The 22335-nt window shown below is 48.0% G+C and overlaps 1 protein-coding gene across 2 annotated transcripts in view; it reads left to right on the plus strand.

Annotated features, from left to right (window-relative positions):
- The window catches only part of LOC119387015 (cuticle protein 65), a 567739-nt gene that overhangs the window by 415323 nt on the left and 130081 nt on the right, over nucleotides 1-22335 (plus strand). Inside the window, exon 3 of one of the 2 annotated variants that reach the window (XM_049413339.1) lies at nucleotides 6107-6117. The exons of the other annotated variant lie outside the window; for it this stretch is intronic. The gene's annotated coding sequence lies outside the window, so the exon portion shown is untranslated. Of the gene's footprint in view, nucleotides 1-6106; nucleotides 6118-22335 lie in introns of those variants that run through there. 2 annotated transcript variants of the gene reach the window in all.

The following is a 22335-nucleotide window of genomic DNA, read 5'->3' on the forward strand; positions in this document are numbered from 1 at the left end:
CGTTACCTAAGCGCGGGCCAGTTTTGAGCGACATGCATGGAGCGGTTATTCACGACAAATTGCTTATAGCAGATGTTATCCTTAAAAAAAAAAAAAAAACAAAAAAAAAAAAAAAACCTAATGCGCTTTTCAATTCGGGAGTACTGTACCAGCATGCTGAACCTGACATAGTGTCTCACATATATTTTTCTTATTTTTTCGTTTTTTTTTTTTGTTTTGTACCGTTGCTTATGTGAGTAACGTAGTCGTCTTTAACATACAGCTTGGACCAAACGAGAAAAAAATGCGACGTCGTTTAGGCTGTTGGCAATCATGATCATGATGTTAAGCAAACTGCCCCATCGTTACGCGGTCAAAAGTATGCGCGGTGTTGTGGATACATTGCGACCATAGGTTCGCGGTCCATCACCGTGCGCGTCAGCCCGCCTAAGCAACTGAGGTAGTGCGTCGTATTTTGGCACCCACTAAAGGTGTATCTCTTGCAAGTAAGTGGTAGCCCCCTGCCGACGGGGGTGCGTGTTCGAAAGTTGTGCTCTTTCTGTCGCCTATTGTTGTCTGAGCTCGCGTTTTCTTTCGTCTGGGAAGATAGTGCGTCGATTGTGCCGAATAACAAGTTCAAACCTTGTGCAAGTAGCAAGGCTAAAACAGTACGCAAGAAAAATAAACTAGAGAGAAGGACAGAAGGTTGAGCTTGTTCGGAAGGACTCGGGACAAAAGAAGATAGCTGTGCAGACGCGGACGCGAAAGAAGAGATCAACCCGCCCCGGGGTCTAGTGTTTATGGTGCTCGACATCTGACCCCGAGGTCGCGGTATCGAATCCCGGCGCGGGGGGCCGCATTTCGATGGAGTTGAAATGCTAGAGGCCCGAGCGCTTAGATTTAGACGCACGTTTAAGAAAACAGGTGGTCTGTATTTCCGGAGCCTTCCACTATTCAACTCCTCTCATATGTATCGTGGTTTGGGACGTAAAACCCCAACAATTATTAAAAATATCCGCCCGCCAACCACCCGGCGCAGCGAAATAGAATGATTGTGTTACAGTCTAACTCGTCAAGCCCTGAGTTGCCGGTGCAAAGCGTTATCTTTTTCTCTGATCTTCGGGGATTAAGAATGACATATAATCGCATTAGCGAACCGCTGCAGTAAAGCCGACCGCTTTCGAGAACAGAACTCAACTGAACCTTTGTCAGGCACTTCATGTTATCTTTCCCCTTCATACTCTGCTTCTCCCCAATACTTCAGCTTACGGTACTTCTCCGAACACGCAACCACACTGACACCGCAATTGAATGTTGTCGAGTATGTTTAAACTTTTATAACGTCTGGTAACTGTCAAGTTTATTTTTTTTTTTTTAACGTGACGCTTGCAAGGATTTCATGCGTCTTTAGCTATTCGTGCTGTGTACCCCGCCTATTTTCTTAAGTCTAAACGTCACATAAAAAGTGCGCTCATTTGAGAGCAGTTTGCGGGGTCCTGATTCAAGAAAACTCCATTCCAGGGCTAGAACTGATACAGAAAGGGCCCTAGTGATGTAAGGCCAACCGCTGCAGTTCAAGAACACTAATCATCTCCCTGTGCTTTCGTTGGCTTAACTGTCCGTTGGTTTCATTAGTTAGTATAACAAAGAAACAAGCCTCTCTTTCCTAAGGCACCCAATATTATATATGAGCTAGAAGATTAATCAATATTCAAAGAAAACCTCCGTTATGGAGTCGTTACGAACTTTAGCTCAGAAGTGAAGGGGCCCCCGGAGGTATTATGCTATAGCACCGGCAAATACTCATTATAGGAATAGCTAATTTAGGCTATAACGGCCTGCCTAACGTTAGCGCGTGGGCTGCTCTTGGCTGGCATTGCTGATGCGTGGAATGAGCAGCTTATGCTTCGCCCACGCGACAGTTTCTTCTCCGCAGAGAAATGCGCCGGAATACCTTTTCGCGTTTCCTCTTGCGTCGATAGTCGCGCGTCTGAGCTTTACCTCCGGGGCTTTCAGAACAAGACAGCCTGGTCTCTTCGCAGCAACCTGCATATACGTTCGCGGAGCACGGCGCTCAGCTTCCGAAGCTTTCTTTGTGAAAGGAGAACGGCGTGCGCGGCTTATAAGCCTTTTCTCGGCGGCCAAAAACTGAAACCTTTGCCCCGCGGGTTTCGGATGTATAAGGGCGCACACGCGTGGGGAGAGCGGCATACAAGGCACCCCGCGGGCGCTTCTTTTTTCCGTAGTGATGCCAATTCGATATCGGCCCCTGTTTTTGGGTGCCCTCGCGCGCAGGCTGTGCAGGTCTTGTGGTACTTCTTGCCTTTTTTTTTAACTCAGCCCACTGCCTTGTTTTTCGAGCAGAAACTTATAACCTTTGCGCGAACAGGGAATTGGTGTGGAAGGATTTGAAGCCCTTTCGGGGGCCGTTCTTTCTTCTGTGTAACTGTGTTTTTAAAGCTATAGTCGTTTCCTTCTTGGCAGGGAATGGTTATCTGCGTTTATCAGCAGGTGCGTATGACACCGCAGCGTTTTTTTTTTGCTTTATTAATTTAGTTTCCTCTTTGACTGTATTTGAGCGTGTCTCTCATCAGGGCGGCAGATTTGCTGCAAAACATGGAATGATGTGCTGGTGTCTTTTTGTTCTTTGCGAATAATTCTTTTTTTTTTTTCGCTCCAGCTGTATTGAAATCAGGTGATTACTTTTTTTTTTTTTCATTTGTCAAAATAAAAGCTTAGAGTTAGGTATGCAAGAAGCTATTGGATCTATTGAGGCCTTCACGTTCGGGAACATCAGCGGCTGCGCATGACAAGTTATACGGCCCCTTAGGGAACACACTCGCACGCAAACACTAACGCTTCTTTTACAGCGAAAGCTGTTATGAGATCTTTCACCGGCCGTTTTTGGCGCCGTAGTTGTCCCCGCCACCGCCGCCACCGCCGCCGCCGCCGGTGTCCGTAACCAGTATCGCTCGAAATAAGAAAAAAAATTCCCAGGATGGAACGAGGTTCGAACCTGGGCCCTCTGCGCGGGAGCCCAGTATTCAACCTCTGAGCCATGCCGGTGCTTGAAACTGCTTTGCAAAAAAGGTCCTATACAGGCTTCATGTAGAGAAGGAACCAATTAGCATATGCACATATAGCGTTGTAGAAGAGTAAAATAAGCACCAAGCGTCGCACAACGCGAATTCTGTAACACGGCGGTCACACAATGCGAATTGCGCAACGAGTAGGTTGTTGAATACTTCGTACCCATTACAAAGGGCTCTGCCATAATTCTTCATCGTCATCAGGCACAGCATCAACAAAGTGCGCATAATGCCTTACATGCGTTTAGCAGGTACCAACGCTCTCCGTAGAATGACGAAAAAATGGCACAGTGCCTGCTGCTCTACTTGTTCAAAAATTCCAATGTTTATGGCGTAGGGGGTTTCCTCGCAAGTGCACTTGTATTGGTTGCCAAGGAAGCCCATAAGCGCATGATCCACTTCCTCGGGGTCTCAGTGAAATTACAATGGTTTATAGCGTAGTGGGTTCCTCGCAAGTGCACTTGTATTGGTTGTCGAGGAAGCCCATAAGCGCATGATCCATTTCCTCGGGTCTCAGTAAAGTTCTTCGCCCCCCCCCCCTCCGTCTCTTTTCCACGTCAACGTATGTTATACAGCATGACGGGAGAGGGAAATAGCGACCGGGCGTCACCCAATGCAAATTACATAACTGGTGAGCCGTTTAAAGATTCCAACCCATTACAAAGGGCTGAGCCAACATTCTTCATCGTCATCAGTCGTCGCGTCAACAAAGTGCACATATGCCTTACAGACGTGTAGCTGGTGCCTCGCTCTCCGCAGAATGACGAATAATGGCTTAGTAGGTGCTTCCCAACTTCTCAAAAATTGTGATTTATGGCGTAGTGGGTACCTTTCTAGTGTACTTGTATTGTAGCCCCAAGAGTGCTTAACGGGCTCTAGAAACGCCGCTCTTCCAGCTTTCGCTGTGACTGTGCTGCGGTTTCAGCGCAGGCCTGGCGTTTTTTCAGTGGTGCAAGCTTTCTTTGAATCATCGCTGCATAGTACTTTAGTACCGAACAATAGATGGCGGCTGGCAATGCCTGATCGTGCTCCTAGTTTTCACTTAAGCATAGAAAAAAATTTACTTTCCTGACAAATAAGAAGAGAGAGAGAGGAGGAAAATGAAAAGCGGGAGTAAACCAGGCGAACGTCCGGTTTGCTACCCTGCACAGGGGAAGGGGAGTGGGGGATAAGAGGAAGGAAATGAGAGAGAGAGAGAGAGAGAGAGAAAGAGCGAGGAGTGACGCTTCAGCCGAGTCAACGTTTATAGAACCAGGTAAGCTGCGAAACTCCCCGCGTCAGCCAACCCGTCGAGCGGCGCCAGGGCAGCTTCCGGTTTGGTGGCGCTGGCGGCGCAACAAGCTTCCGCTAGCAGACGAAAACGCGTAGCGGCCCGCGTGGCAAGACGCCGAGTCAGACGTTCAGAATGGGCTTCGTTGTTTACATCGCCGACTGTATATTATCGAGATTTTTCGTTGCGCTGCCGCTGCAGCGTAAACCTGAGTAATATTTAGCAGCAGTAAGGCAAAGTCAGTAAAGCTATGGCTTTCTAGACTGCCCACGATAACTGATGCTCGATAGCATAACATACGAGTCTTTCCATTACCCTATAAGAAATTAACTATATGACGCATTCCCATAGCGTAATTCTTTAGCTAAAGTGAATGTTTGGGCGTGTTGGTACTTCCATCTTTTCGTTTTGGACTGTGCAAGTATTGCGCGGTGTTAACGAATAAATCTTTGTTGTAAGTCAGCGCTGTTGTTTGTGCATTCCTTTTGTGGTTGTCCGTCTTTTTTGCGCTGTTTTCTTTCCGATAGTTCTTCACTTTATATTTTTTGAAGTGAGGCGTTTTCACTCTGTATCGCGGCTGTCGTTATTCGCAATCATTGAGCGGTAAAATTGCCGCACGCCACACTTTCAGTCCTGCTACAGAAAAAAAAATATCTATTATTTTACGTACGCACGCCATGCAGTGAAACGATTTTTGAGATATGGCATGTATAGTGTGATGCACACAAACGGCACGATTTATTTGCAGTCTGAAGCATTAAACCTTATCAAAACAGCTCCAATTAAGTGTAAAATATTATTTACAGCGCAATTTTTAGAATCACTCAAATCAAGGCAAGTTCGGGAATATCGTTGGAACGCATCCTTCCACGAGGCTCCTTTCCGCTGGCGATTTCAGCCTTAATTCTTACCATAAACCATGTGAGTGAAAGTCTTCAGGATGTCTTCCTCGTGAAGGTGCATATCATGCACACATACGTGATGTGTCGGTCAGTTTCTTATCCTCACGAGGAATGGCGTGATCCCACGCCACTCGCTGGTTCGTGTCATGTTTCACTTTTTGAGCGCACAATTGAACAAGGACGAAAAGCGACGCGGACGCCAAGCGCTGTGTCCGCGTCGCTTTTCGTCTTTGTTCAATTGTGCGCTCAAAAAGTGAAACATGAAATACCAACATGGCCAAGCATACGCTCTTTCGCTGGTCCGGATCACGCGGGGCACAAATAGGGTTACCAACCGTCTCAGACTTCGCGGGACTGTCCCGACTTTTCATGCAGCGTCCTCAGCCGTCCCTGTCGGGACAGCTATGTGTCCGGGATTTATTCGGACCATCCAGTTAAAAATTTTTATGTGATCCAACACACACCCGACAACGCACGTCACGCTCCAGAACACGATGTTCTGGAGCAATGTTGCGGTGGCTAGCGGTGGATTCGAATGTCTTTAAATACTTTGGCTGAACTTCGGCATGAAGCGCGACATCTTTTACGAGTACACTCTCCAGCAAGAGGAAGTGTTGCGAGCAGTACGTAGCCAGCTGAAGTACAACTTCAAGAGGCCGAAACAATAAAGAAACAATGGATTTGTCTGGAATATACCGCAATTAAGAAAACTGACTTCGCTGGCTCCCTATGTTAGTTTACCCCTGCCACCCTTCATTGAAGAGTTAGTGACCCTAGGCACAAAAGAAACGTCGTGGCGTCTCTGATTTCCTGTAACCGCTCGTACAGCCGGGAACACAACATGTCGGCATGGTGAAGACACGCAGCACATCCGAAGCACAATAGGGAGCGGAAAGCGTAAAACTGTTCACGCAGAAAGCAGCCTCCACTGATACTAACGCGCCGCAACATTCACCGCTGGCTGAAGAGAGTGGAGTGAGTGAATCCTGTTGCGACAGCAGCGCCACATCTGTCGCTGATAGCGGCAGCGCCGCGCAACATCGCTCAGTTTTGCAACTGACCTGGTTCTATAAACGTTGGCCGAGTGTGCATATTGACACCACAGTTTGCATAGGTCACTTGTTGAGTTTGACCTGTGTGTTCTTCGCATGATGTTGGTAATCGCGTGGAGTAAACATGCGAGGTCCAAGAAGCGGCTTGTGAGGTCACCCTGGTAAATGGTAGAGCGAATGCGCAGGCAACGGACAGAGAAAACAATTTGTGGCTGAAGGACAGAAAAGAAAGAAAGAAAGAAAGAAAGAAAGAAAGAAAGAAAGAAAGAAAGAAAGAAAGGAAGAAAGAAAGAAAGAAAGAAAGAAAGAAAGAAAGAAAGAAAGAAAGAAAGAAAGAAAGAAAGAAAGAAAGAAAGAAAGCAAGCTTGCATCTGAACACGTGGTAATAGCTAATGTGTCACTGCTCGCGACAACGAAAACGCAAGCATTAGCGGAGCAAGCGAACTAAACAACAGCCAGCGACCGCGTATACAAAAAGGGCGGGAAACATGTTCGCAATGGTCATGAAGCGAAACGACGCCGGTCGCGCGCCGGTCATTTTCCTCGGTTTTGTCTTCTTTTCCTCCGTCCTGGCCCAGACTGACGTACCGTCCGGCATCGTTCAGTGGCCACGGCATACGTGCCGCGCTTGGGATAAGCGCGCGCGGGCGCGCCACGCCATCGGGCACCCGCTGCCAAGGTCACCGCGCGCGACGCGTGACCCTGGTTCGCGTGCTTTCCAGCAGCGCACGGAAGCTCCTACCGGCCGCCGCCGCCGCCGGCGCGGTGATGCGCACTCTCCCGCGAAGTGGGGTGGTGCCGGATGGTGGTTGCGGCTGTTAGGAAGGAGAGGCGTGACGCTATGATGCCCCGCGGGGCTTCTGAGAGTTCGCCCTATTGCTCGCGGTCCTCGTTTCATTCCATCTGCGAGTGAAAGGTTTTTCGAGGAGTCTCGCCTCTCCATCTTTCTGTTCTTTCCTTTTTTCGATCGCAGTATACAGAAGCGTCTAGCGTGGCTACCGGTGGGCCCGGCCCGACCCGTTCTCGATTTGTCCGTCTTCCCGGCTTGTTTGTTACAGTCCTTATCGTTGCGAACGTGCGCGAAAGAATCGAATGATTCCTGGACCGGCTTTCGACTACATGCGAGGGCACGCGCCCTTTCTGCCGCACGTCCGGGAGCTCCTCCTGTTTCATTCAGTGGATCGACCTTTTCCTCCCCGACCCCTGGTCAGTCGTGTAGCGTCGTAAACTTTGTTTCTCGGCGCAAGATACGGTTACACTCGATCGAGAAACAGGCTCTGCTTTTCTAAAAATATCTCGTATGCACTAGTAGTTTTGTTTGACCCCAAGAATGACGTGACGACTATGATAACGCTTTATTATGACCGATGACTTATTGGCCTATATTGCAAATTGGCTTGAAATATGGGCGTGTCGACGAGACCAGCAACCGTGCAATGGCGCTGCACGATTACGCCACGTGTCATGGTGCAACCGCGTGTTTCCGCAAGAAGGACCCGTACAGCGTTCGCAGGACACTGTCCCGCCGGGCAGCCGAAAGCTATTCACTCTCGCAGCAGGATACCAATTAGAGCTTAATGGCTATTTTAATTAATGATGTGTTAACAGAGTGCCTAATTGGTTAGGGCGGTAGACGCGCTTCGAGCCGAACAAGTTGTTTGCAAGGTGGTATACGTACAGCTATGCCGCCGCTGCTTTCGGAAGATATCTTCCTTCTTCGACGGCGGCGCAAGCGCGAGAACTCCCGTCGTATAAGTGCAGTACCGGCGTCGGTGTTGCAAGCCGGCATGCAGTATATCTGCAGGCATGTAGTACGTCACTCAGTCTTGGCTTTAAATATACCCCCGCTTGGCTGTCAGCCTGAGAACCACATTATAGCGTCATATATCTGCAGGGATACGAGCAGATTTCCGAGGGGCGGACACATTTCCCGTGAAATGTGATGTCACCGGCGCTGCATTGGCTAGGACCTGAGATGAACACTTGAAAAAGTAAAGGAAGTAGCTTCGTTCACCAGGTGCTTGCATAAGATCATCACGGATGAAGCGCGTGGTACATATGTGCAACCGTGGAAGTTATTAGATAAGTTATGCCAGCGATCAGGGAGTCTGAACTATAGAAACTACTGAAGGCTACTGAAACCACGGTATTATTATGAGGCACGCCGTTGCGGGGGATTCCGGGATTATGTCGACCACATGGGGTTCTGTAACGTGCACCTAAATCTAAGCGCACGGGTGTTCTTTGCCTTCGCCCTCATCCAAGTGCGGCTGCCGTGGACGATAATCGAGCCCGCGCCCTAGAGCTGCTGCTACTACTACTGCTACTACTACTGCTACTACTACGAATAATAATAATAATAATAATAATAATATAATAATAATAATAATAATAATAATAATAATAATAATAATAATAATAATAATAATAATAGTGGGGTTCGGACAAGACAAGAAGACAGGGATAGAAAAAAAGAGTCACAGCTTCGCCGCAAGGGCGAAGCAATGAATGCGATAGCAAGAAACTAATGCTATACGAAGTGAGGCTCGCCAATGGATACTCTCAGTTTGAACAGCGCTCCTGTTGCAAAGGCGGCCAAAGCAGCGAAGAAAACTAGAGTGCTTCAAGTGTCGAGCTGTGACACTTGATAGTTCGCGCTCATCTTCTGTTTGTTCGTTTAGCGGCGTCCCTTGAGCTCGAGTGACTTCCGTACGCTCCGTAACATGAGCGCGGACATCACGGTGAAAGCCGAGACCAGGGGCGTAGCCAAGGGGGGGGGGGGTTTCAAACCCCCCCCCCACGAAATTTTTCAGTTTTGCTTGCGTATGTATGTGTATGCACACATACAAACGCACGCATGAACATACATAAAGTATGGTTGAACCCCCCCCCCCCCCCCCGAAAAAAATTTATGGCTACGTCCCTGGCCGAGACTGTCCATATAATTGCTATCGCAATAAAAGATTTTTATATGCGGACGCTTCGGACGAAGCTTGAAGTGCTTTCGAGGTCACGCTGGCAAACAAGTTGCAAACCCGAAGTTGCGACGAGTGCGCTGTGTACACGACTGAATAATCTCGGCTCTGCATCATGAAAACGTTTCCACCCAACTGTCCACGAGCACGAAGTCGGCATGTGAAAGATTGTTTATTCAGAGTAATGTAGTCTTAGTGTAAACGCAACGACTCTTTCCAGCATACACATCTACCGCCACACGGCGTTCAATACTTACGCATCTCGAAGCCGTAGTGCGTGCTTAGACGGCGTTGTTTCAACTGCGACATGAGTCGGTCGGTTGTTAGCCGTCTCTGTACATACTGGGCAAAAGTTTGCTATCTATATGCTTGTTTACGTGTCTCCATTCTGGCGTATCTGCTACGAGAGCCTCAGTGAAACACTCTGCACTGATTTAAGCTCGTCAGGTTCGCACGCGCTCAACTTTTGTGAAAACAACAGTACACGTGCAATTTCACGACCACTCGCCAATGCGTCAGAGTCACCATGGCCTCGAATCGACTTGGCGGCATCGGTAAACACATTCACAATCCTTTGTTTGGCCCGTTTATCTTCGAGGTTTTGCTGTCACCGTGTGCTCAACGGCACCCGGGCGATGTGGTGTCGCAAAATTTAAGTCTGAGTGCTTCTGCGAATGTCACAATGTCCCGAAATGGAATGATAGAAAACACGGTGCGTTCTTTTTTTTTTTTTCGAGCGACCAGAAATGCGGCCATCGAAGGTGCGTCTGTCACGCGCTTGTTTGTATGCGCCGTTTTTCAATAATTGATGGTCTCTCAATCGTGGGCTTCTCGACGATCAGCCGTTTCTGACATGGCAATCTGATCCTTTATCGAGGTCACTTGTCATTTCACGTTGCCACATTTCATTGTTGTCATTCATCGTTGCCTTTAATTGTTTTACGCATTACCATCGTTGTTGCCTGTAGCAACTGAAGTGCTGCCCTGCTGAGCGCGTGGGTGAAGGTCAACTTCCCGGCATGGAGGAAGGAAAAGGTTATTGGGGAGAATTGCCCAATGCGATAGAAAGAAAGAAAGAAAGAAAGAAAGAAAGAAAGAAAGAAAGAAAGAAAGAAAGAAAGAAAGAAAGAAGGAAAGAAGGAAAGAAGGAAGGAAAGAAGGAAAGAAGGAAAGAAGGAAGGAAAGAAGGAAAGAAGGAAAGAAGGAAGGAAAGAAGGAAGGAAAGAAGGAAGGAAAGAAAGAAGGAAGGAAAAAAAGAAGGAAGGAAGGAAGGAAGGAAGGAAGGAAGGAAGGAAGGAAGGAAGGAAGGAAGGAAGGAAGGAAAGGTAGTATGTCAGGCGCGCACACGACAAGCTTCCTTGCCCCCATTTAGGGGAAGGGTTCCTAAATTGTTTCTTACATTAATTATCATCTTCACATTTGTACTGGGACGTGAAGCAGCTTTCGTGCTGTGAGTTACAACACAACTGTAATTGTAAGTAAATAATAACTATTTTCTTTGACAATTTCTGTACATTGTATTTTGTTGTCTATTTATTGCTTTGTGCCGCCCGCTTAATGCTTATTCGTAAGCCCTTTGTTGTATTGTAAATAAATAAGCACACGCTCCATGTCCTTAACTACTGGTTCGTTAGTCACAATTGAAGCCGTGCATGTCGTTATGCACCTATTCCACCCTGCTTGCTCGCACAGCGACTCATGCCTTTGCCAAGTAGTCCGCATCTATATAGTTAACGCGTAACCCCTTCTTCGCGACTCCAAATGCGAGCTATATAGTCTATCCCGCGGAGATGCGACGATACGGTCTATGGATTGGTGCGGTGTTTATCAACGCGTATCCTTTCCCCCTTGGAACGGTCGGCACGCCAACGTGCGACACACGTGGGTCTCAAAAGAAACTATCAAACATCTGTTGTGCGCCCGTCTTCGATGCGACAACCAGCGCGTCTCTTCACGTATTGCAATAAGCCGACTTGACTCCGGAAGAATAATTTCTGAAGGGAAAATTCTTCAACCCTGGCAACGTACGTTCCTCGATGACCGAGGAATATATTCGCGCGCTTCTGTAGCTTTAAAATAGTACTCACCTCATTAACCTCAGTGACGTCATTATGACGACACATAACGCGACGTCACACGATTACGTCTTCACGTGACATAGTCGCTAGACAAAACCTGGACGGATCTCGAAGGCAGCGCTGCAAAAGCACGTGAGGTGCAGAAAGTTGCGATGCCTCGGATCTTAGAGGCAGTGCAAAACCACATTAGGGACAGAAAGCTTTCGGGGTAAATATTAATATAGTCGACAGAGAAGAAGAAGAAGGCTTTCGTCTACGAGTCGTCTTAGGCAAATGCATAAGGGACCGTCCGAGTTGTGCCTACAGACGCATTGCACGGGCGCTACACGGCACTGTCGTTTATCATCCCGGTGTCGTCGGCACCAGCCTCTAGGGATGCGAAGGAGAATGAAATAAGGAGATTAAAAGCGACAAGGGTGACGAAATCATTGTCCGTCGGAGTGGTATACCAGCGGAGCTTTTATTACGCGTGTGAATTAAGTTGGGAAACAGTCGCCCTTTTGCGCTTCTAATCTAGACCGCAAGTATGCCGTGAGTCGCACGGTGCGTTGGCACTTGGCACATTTTCGTGGACATCGGGCGCTGCTGCCTCGTGGTAGGCGATGGAGGAGGTGGTGATGAATCTCGCAAACAATTTCAAGCTACACATATCGAGTGCATCCAATTCTGCTTCCCCTTTTCGCTAAATGTTGTGTGTGTGTGTCCTAAACTGCCGTTAACATTGGGAAAGCTTCAGCGCGAGGCACTGGCGTAACCAGCGAAAAGGGGGCTGGGAAGGGTTCAACCCCCCTTCCACAAAAAAGTTTTCAATTTTACATGTGTATATGTACATGCACAATATAAACACACGCACAAACCTACATACAGGATGATTGAACCCCCCCCCCCCCCCTGTTCCCAGAAAGACTTTCGGGCTTCGCCCCTGGAGAAAGGTGCCTATTGGCTGAAGCGCGCCTCGGAAACGATCTCAGCGTGTCTTTTCAAACTTCTTGGTAACCAGCGCTAAATGCGCGCACATAGGCAAAAACTAACAATGACAAAAAAAAAGTGAGGAGGAAGAAAGGTAAAGGGAAACGAGGCAGAACCGCTAGTTTGACTTCGGGGGCACTTTCACACTTTTGCGCGACACTTAAGTCATTAGGACTCACTTTCCGGTTAAAATGTGTACATTATTTTTTTACATTCGCGAAATGGTTCCGAGGCCGTAACGACTGGGTTAGAGTGCGAGAAGTCAGAGAGGGAGAGAAAGAAAGAAAGAAGGGTTCCGTGATGACAGCGCACCGTGACGTCGCCTAAGAACTCGTAATTAAAATTCTTACGCGAGCTCATCAACACGCCTGCCGCTTATTATAACGCTTCTTTTGTTTCTTTGTTTCTACATGGACTGAATGCACCTCAGCGAAGATTATACACCACTGCGCCGGCGGAGGAGGAGGCAATTTGGGGAACTCGTTGTACTTTTCTCGCGTCTCGAGGCAGAAAGAGTGAAAGCGAGAGAAGACAAGCACTACGACGTAAATAATGCCTCACAATTCGCTGGCGCGGTGCTATTCCTTCTCTCACTTTACACCTCTCCCTCTGTGCTACGACACGGTAGTTATGACAACGACGACAATGGCGCCAGCGCAGTCTTATCGCCCCGAAACCTCGCACCGCAAAGCATCTGCGGGCGGCCGCGCTTAGAGAACTGCCGGGCGTGTTTTTCTTTGCTCGTTTGCTTCATTTTATTTGGCGTTGTTCTGTGCGAACGGGACAAGAAGAAGAAGATGTGCGGTTTTGCTGAAACTGCCGTAGCGGCGATGTCTGAAAATTGCGCCTCATTGTGTAACGCCTCCTCCCCAGCGTCTTTGCTCGTTTGTACTCGTTTGCAGCGACGTGCGTGCCTCGCCGCTGTATGGGGTGCCTGACTTTGCGGCGTATAAAAGCGGTCCCTTTTGTATACTTTCGCGGCGGAAATGTCGTTTCTTTCTCTCTCTCTCTCGCGTGCGAGAAAGAAAGAGAGTGAGATGGCGAAGACAGCACTGTGGGATATTTACACGTGGATGCCCCCGTGCATTTTGCTCTGGCCGCGCTTTGGTGCAGCGCTGCTTAAATTTTGAGCGTCGTTTTGCTTGATACCGGTGCGTAAAACTGGAATGGCTCACGGGTTCTCTCGCGTCGAAATGCCATTCAAGTGTCTGACGCCACCGTGTGTGAACATAGCGCCGACGTCACAGGGCAAAGTTGGCTCAAACGATTCCTCTAGTTAGGTTGCGTATGAAAGGCACAGTACCGTCACGCCTTTTATATCAGACCTTGAAAAGTGTAACTTTGATGAATACACGCAGTATTCGCGCTAGAGTAGCGAAAAAAAAAGTTTATTGAAGCCTTTACGTGCCAAAACCACGATTTCATTATGAGGCTAACCTAATAAGGGTAGGAGGGGCAGCAATTTGTCGCGAAGCAGCAGTCATGAAATGTTAAAAAAAGGAGAATGTTTAACGTTTTACATAACTGTGAGCTGTTTTTATTTAAATTTCAGCATGAAAAAATGGGCATCACTCGGTCTGTGGTCGTATTCACGGAACCTTACTGTTCTTAAGCGTTGTTGTTGTTTTTTTTTTTTTTGCTATTGGCTGGCCGCTTTCTCTAATAGCACAGCGCCATAACTGGTTGGCATTTTCTCTCGCGACGCAGCTATAGCGTTAGCTTTTCGTGTATACTAAGAGCCCTGATCATCTTCAGGGCGGAACGGATGGATACTGGACAGACCTTGAGGCGCATACTCTATCACCACCGCTGTTATCATCACAACACCGCAACACGTCATGCCAACATCACTGCCAACGCCCGGGGTGGTACCCCTTATAAAAATGACTATTGAGTAACTGTTGACAAATGATTGACGAATGGTTGAATCAATGACTTTTCAACTAAATGTCAAATGTCGTTGAATTTTCTCAATGACTAGACAACGAAATTGTCATTGATTCTTTCCAATCAAAAGTACATGTTGAAAAATATATTGATGTTTTGTTGATTTTATCTTGTACGGTGGTTGAGTTTAGGACCGGCCGCGCACGTATGAAGGTGGGCGTGAAACTTATTACAGATAATATCACGAGCACTCCTGCCATCTTATTAAGAAACCTAGACACACATGCGCATATAGTAGGTTTATTTTCCTTTTTTTTTGGTAGCCGGCATACATGACATTTAATTCCCGGCAAGCAACAAATACTCTTGCACACAATCAACACTACAGCACTACTTGCATCACGGACGCTCTCTATGTGTCAGCTAATGTAAAGCAAAATTTTTATTGCGATAGCAATTATATGGACAGTCTCGGCTGGATTTTGCCGTCGCCGTCGCCGTCGCCGCCGTCATGCACCGTATATGTATAAGTATGTATATATATATATATAAGGCCCCACAGAAAAATAACTCAGAAAAATGCTTCCGGAGCGCGGAATCGAACCAGGGACCTCTTGCTCCACAGCGAGCGGCGCTATCCACTACGCCACGAAACGCAGATCCTCCACGTAGCTAACGGCGAGCGTTATATACACACCATTTAGCGCTGGACGGACTCGGAGACAGCAGGCGATAATAAGCGTTTCTTCATTACCAGCGAGGTGGCGCTAGGAGCCCGACGGCCGCATTTAAAACTCGTCAGCGAGCTCGCTCGTTTCTTCTTATATTTGCGCATGGGAGAAGCTTGCCCTTCCGCTGTCTGCTCGCGCGGTTTTCTCGTGGCGAGGGGTAGAGGAATGTTTCGCGCTTTCACCGTGATGTCCGCGCTCATGTTACGGCGCGTACGAATGTCACTCGAGCTCAGGGACGCCGCTAAACGAACAGAAGATGAGCGCGAACTATCAAGTGTCACAGCTCGACACTTGAAGCACGCTAGTTTCCTTCGCTGCTTCGGCCGCCTTTGCAACAGAAGCGCTGTTCAAACTGAGAGTATCCATTGGCGAGCCTCACTTCGTATAGCATTAGTTCCTTGCTATCGCATTCATTGCTTCGCCCTTGCGGCGAAACTGTGACTTTTTTTAAGCATATGCAGAACTTGCTGCTGCAAGTAATGTAATAAGTTACAAAAAATACAATTTTATTTTTAAATACGACTCCACATATTACGCAACCTTGTACAGTAATGCAGAGATGTAGCAATGGTAACTGATATTCAGAAGCGCATGAGGCTTGCGAAGCCCCGAACTCAATGGCCAAACCCTGGCCATCCAGAGTGCCCTCGATCGGGCCCTCAAGTTTGGCCTGGGGGTCCCTGCGTGGGATTATATTACTAACTACCTTCGGCAACGTGATTTCTCAAGCCTGTCCGTTTTAATTAGCTCTAACCGAATGACCCACTACATAACTCTTCATGCGGCAACAAAGCATTGCTGACTTCTTGCTTTAGTACCCGAAGCAACGCAGGTAACTGTAACCTCCTAGGACACGGTATACAGTGCGCAGAAACTGTACTGCAGTTGAATACACAAAGAAAGCTTAATTAATGAATTACTGCGGTTTTATGTGCCAAAACCCCAATATGATTGTAAGTCACTCCGTTGTGGAGAGCGCATATCCGGAAATATGACACACTTGGGGCTTTTCAACGTGCACCTAAATTGAAGTAAACGGACCTTTAGCACTTTCGCCTCCATTAAAAATGCGACCGCCGCGGCCGGGATTGAATCCGCGATCTTCGGGGCAGCAGCCGAGCACCGTAACCACTGCACCACCGCGGCGGCCCCAAAGGCAGATTCGTTTGAGGATTTAACAGTCATAAGCAGTGTTTAAGGATAGGCACCATTTATGTACCGCCGTGGAGGCAAGCCAGTAACAACAATTGATAAACCGTTAAACTTGAACGCGATAGCGATATCCGCACGCACGCGCGCACACACACGAAATACGTATTGTAAAGGTAAAGGTTTGCGCCCTCTTCAACAGCACATTTATTACAACAATATTTTGTGTGTCCAATGTATACGGGTGAGTATCGCCTTGCCGATCGCTAGCCTGCCTTCGCTTCTCGGTAGAGACCCAAACCGTTCCGCAAGGAAAGCCAAAGTACGGTGCCCCATGGCTGATATCTTTATTTGCATCTACCTCGAATTTTCGCTCACGACCAACGCTGCTTTTTCGCTCGCAACCAAAAAAGCCGCCGCCGACACCGGAATTTTCGCGAAACGAGCTCTTTAACGCTATCGCGGGCATGACGTAAAAGTATCTACTACCTATGGATGGTGGGGGCCTCGGCGCGTAATACAGCGCCTGCCTGTACGCGGTGTCAACTAAACCATTATCTCAAACCTCACCGCATACAACTACCAGAGAAACGTGATGTACCACCGACTATGATTCCTTTTCATTTTATTTTATTACTATCTCTGCTGTCGCAAACGCACGCCTTTGCTCCATGCGAAACACGTTGAAACTTGAACGCTTGCACTCGAGCTTGCGTGCCATGTCTTATTGCGACTAAGAAAATAACGCCAAAAGAATAATAAATTTGTTGTGCTGCACTGCGTCAACAAACATGCAGAGTGCGAAGGTCGTTAACCAGCAAGCTTTACGTAACTTTTTTTAATAATAGCAATTACCGCCTAACTTCGTGACGGGCTTCGTAGCGCTGGTGCTCTATCCGGTGTATCCATCCGCGTCGTTGTGTGACGTCAGTCGAGTACGCGGAATTCGAACGTGCCGGTCGCGCTCGCCGCGCTAGTCTCCTCTCACTACGGTTCGTGCTCTGTGAGTGCCGTGCTTCACGAAAATTATGAACGCAGCTGTGAAGAAGCTACTTCGCGGCATGTTCAGCACTCGTGTACCTGCATGCAAGGACTACGTTCTTCTGGAGTGCCTGTTAGTGGCCGTTATACGCGTACTGGAGTTAAGCCTAGTCCCGGAACATTTCCTGCGGGGAAATGGACGTCTCAGTTTGGGTGCGGGACTGTCGCATCTTCATTTCTGCTTAGATGGAGGGACGGAAGCGATCACCTTGATGTGCGCTTACCATTGCTTGGATTTGCGGATTCTTTAAGCTACAGGCCTGTCCTTGTTGAAGGTAAGTTAATTTTCTTTACCTGTGCACAATTATATTCGAAAGCCATGAAAAATGCGTGTTTTGTTGCATCACGGACTACATGCGCGACATGTTTCAGATGTGCGTGACTGCGTAATTTTTGCGGCATGCAGGATTACAGTGTCCTAACATAAATGTAGGTTACGATTTACGTTCACTTTCGAACGTACTGACTTTTATTGGCCGCGCTTAACGGAGCTTGTTTCAAGGTATATAATATACGTTTACGTTCGAGCCCCTGTACTACGATTCTGACTCTGCAAAGCTACTTTGCGCTATTTGCGCTACTTTGGAATAGTTTCGAATGGTGAGTGAGTGTTCAAAATCTTGTTTTAGGGACATGAGTGGGGCGTCTTTTTAGTGCAAGATGTTACTTTGCCTTGACTGTTTGGACGCGCGCCTTCAAAGTGGTCGTTCTCCCGCGCGTCGCTTCAGCCTGGTTAATTGTAGCATGTTCGCCCTTTTGTAGCCGTACGATGTTATCGAGTTTTCGCCTGTTCACACCGTCCTTTGCTAGGTACGAACTGATACAACAATTTCCTTTTCTCCTGTTTTTTTTTTTTTTTTTTGCAGGTGGGAGTCACCCTTTTTATTTTGAAACAAGTGCTACACCAAACAAATTATGGCTTTCATCTCTGATGGTGGGGTTACTTGCAGTTTTTGGATAAATAAAGAGAGATTGTCCGCATATTTGCGTTTTCTTCTTTTCCTTGGGCACTTGAAAGAAAACTAAAGGTCACAGAACTTATAAAAAGTTGACTTCTCCCAGTGTCTGTGTGTGTGTCATTCAGTTGACTTATGTGCCCGTGTCCTGGCATTTTATTTCTCGCCCAGATTACCTTGTTTCCAGGTTTACGCGGGGTTGGAAGAATTGAAGCATTATAACAGGCTATAGAAAGCTTTTGCTATTGCAGTTATTGAAAGCGCGATCTGCCTCCGTGCAGTTGTGCCTTACCTACTGTAATTCAGCTATAGTGAAAGTTAACTGGCCTGATTTAAGTTATTCTTTGCTTTTTGTGTACATGTAGCTTGCTGTTTCCCGTCCAGAGTGAGTTGGCATAGTCTGTCACAATAACACTTGAACTCTGCAGGCCTCCTATAGTTTTTTATGCAAGCACACAGCAGCAGTGCACATGTAGACAGCTGTGTGCTCATGTAAACTCACGAAAGTGCACCCAGCAGCTTTTATTCAAGTTACGAAAAGTGTATATGAAGTGCATACACCAGCAGTGCCTATCTATAGATAGCTGTGTGCTCATATAAAACCCATAAAGGGCACTTAGCAGCTGGTATTAGAGTTACGAAAGTGTTTATGAAGCCCAAGGAACTGCAATTTATATTGTAAACACGTGCCTCAGCAGGCATTCTTCAAGAGGTTCTATGCAAGACCTTTTGGACCATGCCTATTGTGGCATGTGCTTCAGTAGGCATTGTTCTTTCAGGAGGAGGATAGATATCACACTTAAATGTGTACAAGAATTCAACAACTATTACGACATATTGTACATTTACTTTCAATAACTAGATCATCGAATTTCAATGCTGCTTGAATTGCAGCTCATAAACTATTCAATAACAGGTTCACTACTATTCAATCACTTTTGTGTCAATAACTTTTTTATAAAATATCACCGGCCAATTTTCAATGGGTGTAAATGGTGAGCTCAATGACTTTTCAATAACTTTTCAAATACCATTCAAATACTTTTCAATACAATGCGTCAACATTGACCACTAGCTTTTCAATTATTTTTCAATAAGATTTTTTGTAAGGGACTCCTTCGAACGTTACAGCACGAAGCGTTACGCATTTGTTAACCATTTCACTACTCAGCGCGCGAAGCGACAACTTTCTGCCGGCTGCCTGAGCTCACGTTCCGAGATGTCAGCGGTGGAAGGAGTAATGAGGGGCATTCTTGCTGTCGGCGAAAGGAAAGAGGTGTCAGCAGTAATGAGCCCTTAGATGGATATACATTTCTATGGCATCACGTGCGGGGACGAGCGCGACCGAGTCTATATATACAGATTCGGCGTCCGGTCTTTCTTCACGTTCGGAGCGTGTTGTTCGCAGAGGGATTGCCCTCGAATTCCCAGCTTCTTCGAGGGAACGTCGACGACACCCATCGCGCGTCGTCGCTACGCGGGCGAGGATCTTCTCTCTTCCGCTCGGTCGTGGAAGCCGCAGCTTGCATGGTGGTAGGTCGCTCGCCCGCGGCGCTGTTCTATTCTTGGAGGACCTCGACGACAGCTTGGCTGCAGCAAGCCGCTCGCGCGCGCTCTTGTGCTGCCCTTCGCCTTAACGCGGCGCGTGTTTTGCAAAGGGATCTTCCTCCTCCGTTTCGGATGTCAATTCACAACACGCACCTTCTTGAGTCCCGAGGCAGCGCCTAACTGGAATGCGATAAAAAATAGAGAGTTTTAGTTTAGCGCGCGCAAACCTGTACGTACGCAACGGCCTGCGCGCTGCGTACGATAGAGTTGAGGCTGTCTCCTACATTTTTAGTTTACCGTACGCAACAACCGAAACGTGGACTGCGTCTAGGCGACAGCACCTTCGTCTCAGTGTGTTTTTCTGCGCCATCTAGTGGCTAAGAAATAAACTACAATAGCCGATCATAGTTGACACAAGTCAAGGCACGAGACAAGGCAATATTTTACGATGGTGCAAATTTTGTTGAGGTGATCTGTGGTCAACGGTGACGGTTGGTACGACTTCTACGAGGCGAGCAGCAGTGAGGGAGGAAAAATGCCTTCCGAGAGCGGTGGCTTTTGAAGGGCGACTGCAGTCTCGACGACATCGAATATCTCCTACACCTTTGCAGCGATCACTGTCCACTGCACTGGGTCCGGGAACGGGTTCAAGCTACTCACGTAGGCAAGGAGCTCCAAATCGAGGGCAATTTTGAAATGGACGCGGGATTTATTCGCTGCCATGACCGCCGTGCCGCTTGTGCTGCTGTCGGACGCAGCCATTTTGCTTGTCTCGACCGGTCGAGATCTCGCGAGAGAAGCTCCCGTAAGGTACGCAACGGCCGTAGCGGGCGCAACGTAAGCGCCGAGATCTAGCGTGCGCATCTCTTGCGCGCGCAAACGCACGCATCTCTCTTAGGTTCAGCGCATGCGCAGTCTTGCTCTCTCTCACCCGTTGCGTGCGCAAGGCCGTTGCGCGCGCTAAACTAAAACTCTCTAATAACAACAGAAAAGGTAAAGCTGGCGAACCACGGGGGACGAAAGGGATAAAGAGGGGCCTCGCTGCAAAGACGCAACGCACATCTCACGCCGCGCTGCACTCCGGCTTGCGGTAAGCTCCGCTCGTTCGTCTTGGAGAGTTTGCCGAGATGCAGAGCAGTGTCTGTTTGTCTTGTTTGTTTTTGTGTTTAGCTTCTGGCTTCTGGCACTGCGGGCGTCTCTAGATCCCGGGTGATTACGAGGGGGCTGCCAGCACTGTGACGTGTGTGCCGTGCGCGGCTTTTGCGTGCGCTGTGCGTATGGCTTACGCTGCCGGCGCCGCCGCGGTGGCCTTCGTGGAAATTTAGGCTGGCGACCCTGTTCTTGGAAGTGACGCCAACGAGCTAACGTCCCCTCGCTGCCACGCTGCTGAATTTGGCGTCGCGAGCGGGGGGATCCACGCACGACCACTTTGCAGCCGAGAGGAACGGCTTTGTATACGCAATGCGTTGCCGTGCCGCGGCGTCAGTTCGAAGTTTTATGACTGTAGAAGCTGAGATTGACAGCGTTGCCGCGGAGATTAGTAATGGTGACGTCGAGATGCATTACCGAAGTAACGCACGATCGTGTTTCAAATTGAACTGGAATTAATTGTAGCGGAACTTTAGGACGCGGACATAAGAAATCAACGATGGGCATGTATCGCTTATTTTTGATCAAGGAAATTTTACTTCAAAGCCATCGGTGCATAAGCCCCAGCCATGTGGGTCATGGAACCATCTGTCGATACGCCGTTCTAGCGAAAATGCCGTGTACACGAACTTAAGGTAAAAATGACATGTTTTAGTAGTATTAGTACGCTTTCTTAAGGTAGGCGAACGGAGTCAAAGATCGGTGAATCAAGGGCTACAGGGCCCTTAGCTCAGAGCTACATTGTCCACTGGACTTTCTGGAAGAGTGACCTCTGTGTCCCAAGGGGCGAGCTGGCTAGCTGTTCCTTCCACTCCTGGCTAATGATTTTTGTTGGTTTGTATAAGCTTGGATAACCAACACAGTCGGCATTCTTTCGCACGTCCTCGAAACGTGGGAAATGGTCGGTCTACCGCTGCACCACGGGCGGTAGAGTGGAGTTTAAAGGCAGCGACAACTGATTTTTCTCGACGCAGTTTTCTACGGCTCGACAGGAAGCTCACCCTTCGTAGCGTTTGTAGCTGCAGTGGTTTATCCGAAAAGCACGTAGTTAATTTATAAGCAGTATTTTTCGATCTGAAAGGCTCCAAACACGCACGGAGGCTTGCTCCAGCAACGCTGAGAATTGATAGCGATGCCGCTAGCCCTCGTGAAAGCTGTCGTTGTTCTGCTTTCGCAGGAGTTACTGTAACTATGCTTAACCACCTTTATTTTGAGCTTCCCAACCATTTTTGAAAATAGCAAGCTGTTACAATGAGATGTGTGGCTTTATACACCTTCCCGGTATTTGTACAGAGTTGTGTGCGCTTGCGCCCAAGGTTGCCTGCGCCTGTGTCTGGATGACTTGTCCCGGCGTCGTTACTCTCTCGATACACGAGCCAAGCCAAGTAATCGAAAACGTAACTGTGCATATAGGCACGGGCGCACCGAGTAGCACCACGCGTCATTTCTGAGACGAAGTGTAGGTAGCAAAACTATGTCGCTCCAAAATCTTAGCGACCTGGAAACTGCGTGCACGGTTGCATGAACCCGCTGAAAAGTTGCTTAAGACGCGCTGACGAG

Source organism: Rhipicephalus sanguineus, chromosome 3 (genome assembly GCF_013339695.2).
Source record: "Rhipicephalus sanguineus isolate Rsan-2018 chromosome 3, BIME_Rsan_1.4, whole genome shotgun sequence".
NCBI classification, from domain to species: domain Eukaryota; kingdom Metazoa; phylum Arthropoda; class Arachnida; order Ixodida; family Ixodidae; genus Rhipicephalus; species Rhipicephalus sanguineus.